This window comes from Amia ocellicauda, unplaced genomic scaffold (genome assembly GCF_036373705.1).
Source record: "Amia ocellicauda isolate fAmiCal2 unplaced genomic scaffold, fAmiCal2.hap1 HAP1_SCAFFOLD_96, whole genome shotgun sequence".
Classification (NCBI taxonomy): domain Eukaryota; kingdom Metazoa; phylum Chordata; class Actinopteri; order Amiiformes; family Amiidae; genus Amia; species Amia ocellicauda.
In genome coordinates, this window is record NW_027103021.1 from 303,614 (window position 1) to 309,923 (window position 6,310).

Here is a 6,310-nt window from a genome sequence, read left to right on the forward strand (position 1 = left end):
TTTGTCAGATTCAGAACAATTTGCTGTGGGGCTGTCAGAACCACTTGATGGTGACACACTTTTGTCTTCATTGCTGATAAATGTGGCTTTTGTTACAATTTTTTTCAGATTGTCCAAAAGGTCTGGAATCTCTGGAGAAAAAACACCTTAGTATTAAATGATAATCATTTCTAGTAATATATTTAATGCAAAGTGAAAACAAAACCATCAATGCCTGCAATTATACTTGAGAGACTTGCTCTATGTTATTGGCAAACAGACCTTTTTGTGGGTCATTAACATTAGCTACGAAAAAAATAAAAAAGATAAAATACAAGAATTACCAGGTCTAATGTAATGCATATAGTCATTAATGTAGGATTATGAAGTTATGTTGAAAAACTTTATTTAATAATCAGTATTATTAAACTATTAGACAGTGCACATTAAGAGTCTGTATTGTGGTTCTAGATTACTTCAGTATGATCAACTATAATACATTACTCTGGAATCTAAATTACTGAAGAATAACATTTATCAAGGTAAGGAATTATTTGCTATAAATAAAAAAACTTACCATCAACCATACGGTTTCGAAGACATTGGTTTTCATTTTTAAGTCTTGTGTTTTCCTTTTCGAGCTGCTTAACTTTTTGCTGTAGCTCAACTTCACTGGACTCTTTAAATGTCTGTAGAATATGACGGGATCTAATTCTTGAAGCTCCATCGGTTTTCTTTCTTATTTTGTGCTGTATTCAGAGAGGAAAAGAGTTTAAAATGAAAATATATATATATATATGAATATGATTAAAAAAAAAACAATCCTGCAATACATTTATTTAATATTTGCAGTAATTATCTCACCGGTAACTGTGGTTCATCAAGGTCACTATCATCTGAAATTTGAAGTTTTTTGTTTGGTTTAGGTACTCTCTTCATTTTAGGACAGGGCATTTTTGTTAGGTCATTAAGTTTTCTTCTTAGTTCGCCTTCTTTTCCTAAAATAAAAATAAAATAAATAAAACCCTGCATTATGTCCACAGATATTTGGGGATTATATTTATTTGTCATAAAAATACTGTGCTTTGACCATACAAATTAAGATGAACAGCCAACACTGAATCAAAACTGAAGTTAAATTATATCTGGTTTAATTTATTTTGTGATTTGGGGGATTTTATTGTAAAGCACAACACACAATAAATCGTTCTTACAAATGCCAGTCAAGTATGACGAGTTTTTAGCGCCCTCACCACCACCTACCATGTTATAAGAGTATGTTAGAAGTACAACACATTAATAACTTAAACATTCATTTCAAATATACTGTGATTGTATATATCAAATAGCATGTAAAGACTTTAATGTTTTTTTTTTAAATAAACATTGTTACCAGTCATAATGATCTGCGCTTCATGGACAGGCCATCCACCTTTTGGAGGTTTGTTCGTGTCTCTCCACTCTGCTCTGAAGTTTCGAGTCGTCTCTTCGTCATCATCAGCAATGCTGAATAAATCAAAATTGCGAAAGCAAGCAGTGGGAATCACGCTGTAAGAGTCTTTGTCGACCCCGCTTTCCCACTTCACCAACGCGTGCATCACCGCCATACTACCTTCACCTTCTCGTCCGTTTTTTCTGCGCGTTTTTCCCCCGACAAGTCACGGCACAAAAAACAGTCCCGCTCTGCATTCTGGTACTTGGCGTTCTTAATAACACCAACAGGGTGTAATCGCATAGACCACTCGAGTATAAAGTACTACATATCCCATCAGTTACAGTTTTTTTTTCATCTTCTGAAACTGCAATTTAGCACTTTCAACTGTTTCTTAGTGATTCCTAGAATTACTAACCGGTATTGTAGTCAATGTGTTTATAACCTTTTTTGTTTAACGATTTGTGTGTTATCCTATGGGATCCCATGGTCTTTGATTTGGTCACGGAAGTGATTTGTCTTTGATTTGTTGATCTAGAGTTGAATTTTAATTAGTTTTTCCCTTTTGTATAATTAGTGTAGTGTTACATTTAGTCTTTGTTTTTAAATAAATTTGACAATTTATATCTTTGGAATTGGTGTCTGCGTCCAATTATTACAGAAATTGAGTTCTACAAGACTCCAGGATTCGTGATAAGGTGATACTATGAATTCACTTCTTTAATTGAAATGTATAAGTGTACCTTACGCTACATATATGTATGTATGTATGTATGTATGTCCAATTGCTTTGACAATACAAATGAATTGAATTGAGAGGGAGAGAGAGAGAGAGAGAGAGAGAGACAGACAGACAGACAGACTGACAAACAGAAAAACAGACAGACACAGACACACACACACACAGAGCCAGCCAGCCAGCCAGCTCAGCGATGACATCACGAGCCTCTCTCAGCTGACTGCTATGACATCACAGAGCACGTACATTCCGTTGCTTGCCGTCTGTCAACCACTCAGTCACTGCCAGCCAGACTGGCTGGCTGGCTGGATGGGGGGGCTGCTTGCTGCTGCTGCGTACCTTAGCAAGCTTATTTGCTTGACCGGCCTTCCTACTCCTCTGCCCACATGCCCACCTATGCCCGATCTGCTGTTCACCTGGATCACAGCTCCGCCCCAACAAGGCAGAGCCCCCCAAGAATGGTACAAACTCACCCACGATCCCCTCCACGGAAAGCTTTAGCAAAAGGCAAAAGCGTTATACGTAATGAAGAGGAACCCGAGTCCAAGACGCATCCGACCAGCCATACATATTTGTGTGTATTAAAGATCACATTTTCTTACATTTAGTTTTTCTGTACTTTATTACATCTTATTGTGATTTATAAAAGTATTGTTTCTTTTCCATATGTATGTATGTATGTGTGTGTGTGTGTGTGTGTGTGTGTGCCTGTCTCTGTGTGAAAGTGTGTGTGTGTGTGTGTGTGTGTGTGTATATGTCTCTCTGTGAAAGTGTGTGTGTGGGTGTGACAGTGTGTGTGAGTGTCTGTCTGTCTGTCTGTCATGTAACTCGCACATCTGTGAGGGCACCATTTTTGCAGAAGAGATGTACACATTTTGGAGCAACATATGCTGCCATCCAGACATCATCTTTTCCAGTGACGTCCCTGCATTTTCAAACAGATCACATTTTATTACACTTTGTTTATCTGTACTTTATTACATCTTATTGTGATTTGTACTTGTAATGTTTCTTTTCCATATATATGTATGTACAGTGGGGGAAAAAAGTAATTGATCCCCTGCTGATTTTGTACGTTTGCCCACTGACAAAGAAATGATCAGTCTATAATTTTAATGGTAGGTGTATTTTAGCAGTGAGAGACAGAATAACAACAAGAAAATCCAGAAAAATGCATTTCAAAAAAGTTATAAATTGATTTGCATGTTAATGAGGGAAATAAGTATTTGACCCATTTTCAATGCCCTGGCTTAGGGAAGGAAGTTCTCACCCATGATTTGACAGTACATGGCCCCGTCCATCGTCCCTTTGATGCGGTGCAGTTGTCCTGTCCCCTTAGCAGAAAAACAGCCCCAAAGCATAATGTTTCCACCTCCATGTTTGATGGTGGGAATGGTGTTCTTGGGGTCATTCCTCCTCCTCCAAACACGGCGAGTTGAGTTGATGGCAAAGAGCTTGATTTTGGTCTCATCTGAGACCACTTTCACCCAGTTCTCCTCTGAATCATTCAGATGTTCATTGGCAAACTTCAGACGGGTCTGTACATGTGCTTTCTTGAGCAGGGGGACCTTGCGGGCGCTGCAGGATTTCAGTCCTTCACGGCATAGTGTGTTACCAATTGTTTTCTTGGTGACTATGGTCCCAGCTACCTTGAGATCATTAACAAGATCCTCCCATGTAGTTCTGGGCTGATTCCTCACCGTTCTCATGATCATTGAAACTCCACGAGGTGAGATCTTGCATGGAGCCCCAGACTGAGGGAGACTGACAGTTATTTTGTGTTTCTTCCATTTGCGAATAATCGCACCAACTGTTGTCACCTTCTCACCAAGCTGCTTGGTGATGGTCTTGTAGCCCATTCCAGCCTTGTGTAGGTCTACAATCTTGTCCCTGACATCCTTGGACAGCTCTTTGGCCATGGTGGAGAGTTTGGAATCTGATTGATTGATTGCTTCTGTGGACAAGTGTCTTTTATACAGGTAACGAGCTGAGATTAGGAGCACTCCCTTTAAGAGAGTGCTCCTAATCTCAGCTCGTTACCTGTATGAAAGACACCTGGGAGCCAGAAATCTTGCTGATTGATAGGGGATCAAATACTTATTTCCCTCATTAACATGCAAATCAATTTATAACTTTTTTGAAATGCGTTTTTCTGGATTTTCTTGTTGTTATTCTGTCTCTCACTGCTAAAATACACCTACCATTAAAATTATAGACTGATCATTTCTTTGTCAGTGGGCAAACGTACAAAATCAGCAGGGGATCAAATACTTTTTTCCCTCACTGTATGTATGTATGTATGTATGTATGTATGTAAGTGTGTGTGTGTCTGTCTCTGTGTGAAAGTGTGTGTGTGTGTCTGTCTGTGAAAGTGATTGTGTGTGAAAGTGTGTGTGTCTGTCTGTCTGTCTGTGAAAGTGTGTGTGTGTGTGTGTGTGTGTGCGTGTGTCTGTCTGTGAAAGTGTGTGTTTGTGTGTGTATGGGTGTGACAGTGTGTATGAGTGTCTGTCATGTAACTCGCACATCTGTGAGGGCACCATTTTTGCAGAAAGAGATGTACACATTTTGGAGCAACATATGCTGCCATCCAGACATCGTCTTTTCCAGGGACGTACCTGCATTTTTCAGCAGGATAACGCCAAACCACATTCTGCCCAGATTTCAAGCGCATGGTTGCATAGGCAGAGAGTGCGGGTGCTAGCATGGCCTGCCTGCAGTCCTGACCTGTCTCCGAATTGAGAATGTGTGGCGCACTATGAACTGCAAATTAAGACAACGAAGGCCCTGTGCAGTTGCGCAGCTGAGGAAATGCATAATGGATGAATGGGGGAAAATCCCGCTTGCTAAACTTAACCAAGTGGTGTCTTCAGTGCCCAAGTGCTTAATAAGTGTTATTAAAAGAAAAGGTGATGTTACATAGTGGTAAACAGTCGACTGTCCCAACTTTCTTGGTTTCTTTTCACTGCTAATGAGATGCTGTAGAGTGAGTTAGTTATATTGCTTTCAGGAGCTCTAATCGTATTGATGAGTTCATGCAGCATTTGTAATTGAATTTCAAAAAGAAATCCTTGCTGTCTGGCCTGTGTGTATGAGATGTACTCTGTCAATCTTTGGCTAACAACTGAAACATTGGTAGAACAGAAATGGCAACATAAAAAAGAAAAGTACATTTTAAAAGAGCACATTAAATAGGATGAATATACAGTTTTTTACAATCACTTTGTCACTAATTTCAGAACCTTGATGTCATTTTTCAAAACTCTAGACACAAAACTCAAAACGGTCATCACTTGTAACACAGGCTGTCCAATGTTCAAAACATTGCATTGTGCATTCATATCTTTAAAGAAACCTAGCACTTGCAGACTTGTTGGTTCAAATAACTCATTTATCATGAAATACCATAGTAACATAGTAACACAGAAGATACCGATAGTTTCACTGTGTAGTTGTTCGTACAATCATTAAATATTGTAGTACAAAATATGTGATACATGTTTCATTATGGTACTACACATAAATACATCACTGTAAAAGGACTAGTAGAGAGAATACTACAGACACAGTGGAATCATTGAACAAAATCTGAAATGTATTGATGCAATACAATCAAATCACACCATAGGTTTCTTTGAATCCATGCAAAAATAATTAGCTACAAAAAAGAACAAAACTACAGTAAAATGTCAACTGCAGTGTTCCTCACCTGGCTTAGTGTAAAAAGCAAAACAAAGGATTGATTACTGTACTTCTAAATTTCCATCAGCCCTGTGTTCAGGTTCAGGTTCTCACAACCATTTTTCACAAGAGGCATCTTGAAACTGAACATACCTGAACATACTCAGTCATCAGCTGCTTCACTCTGTCTGCATTTCTTTCAAAAGGCACACTATACTCTGTGCTACACATTGGTATGCAGTATACAGTCATTTGACAATTGAGAGTAGCCTAATGTTTAGTGCATGCTGAAGACTTGCCGCTTCTCAGTACGGACATTTCTGATGATTGAGGCCACAGTTGATCCTGAGTTGATTCTGAGGTTTGATTGAATCATTGTAGCTGCCTCAGTCATGGTCATGCCATGATTTACAACATGTTCTACAACTATTTCTCGGATTTCACTGGACACTATTTGCTGTTGCTGCCGCTGTCTGGTCCGT

The 6,310-nt window shown here is 38.9% G+C and overlaps 1 non-coding gene across 1 annotated transcript; it reads right to left on the minus strand.

Annotated features, from left to right (window-relative positions):
• Positions 1-2,580: 2,580 nt before the first annotated feature.
• LOC136746160 (U5 spliceosomal RNA) lies at positions 2,581-2,695 on the minus strand. The gene has a single exon (XR_010816305.1). It is a non-coding gene; the product is annotated as a U5 spliceosomal RNA (small nuclear RNA).
• Positions 2,696-6,310: the final 3,615 nt, after the last annotated feature.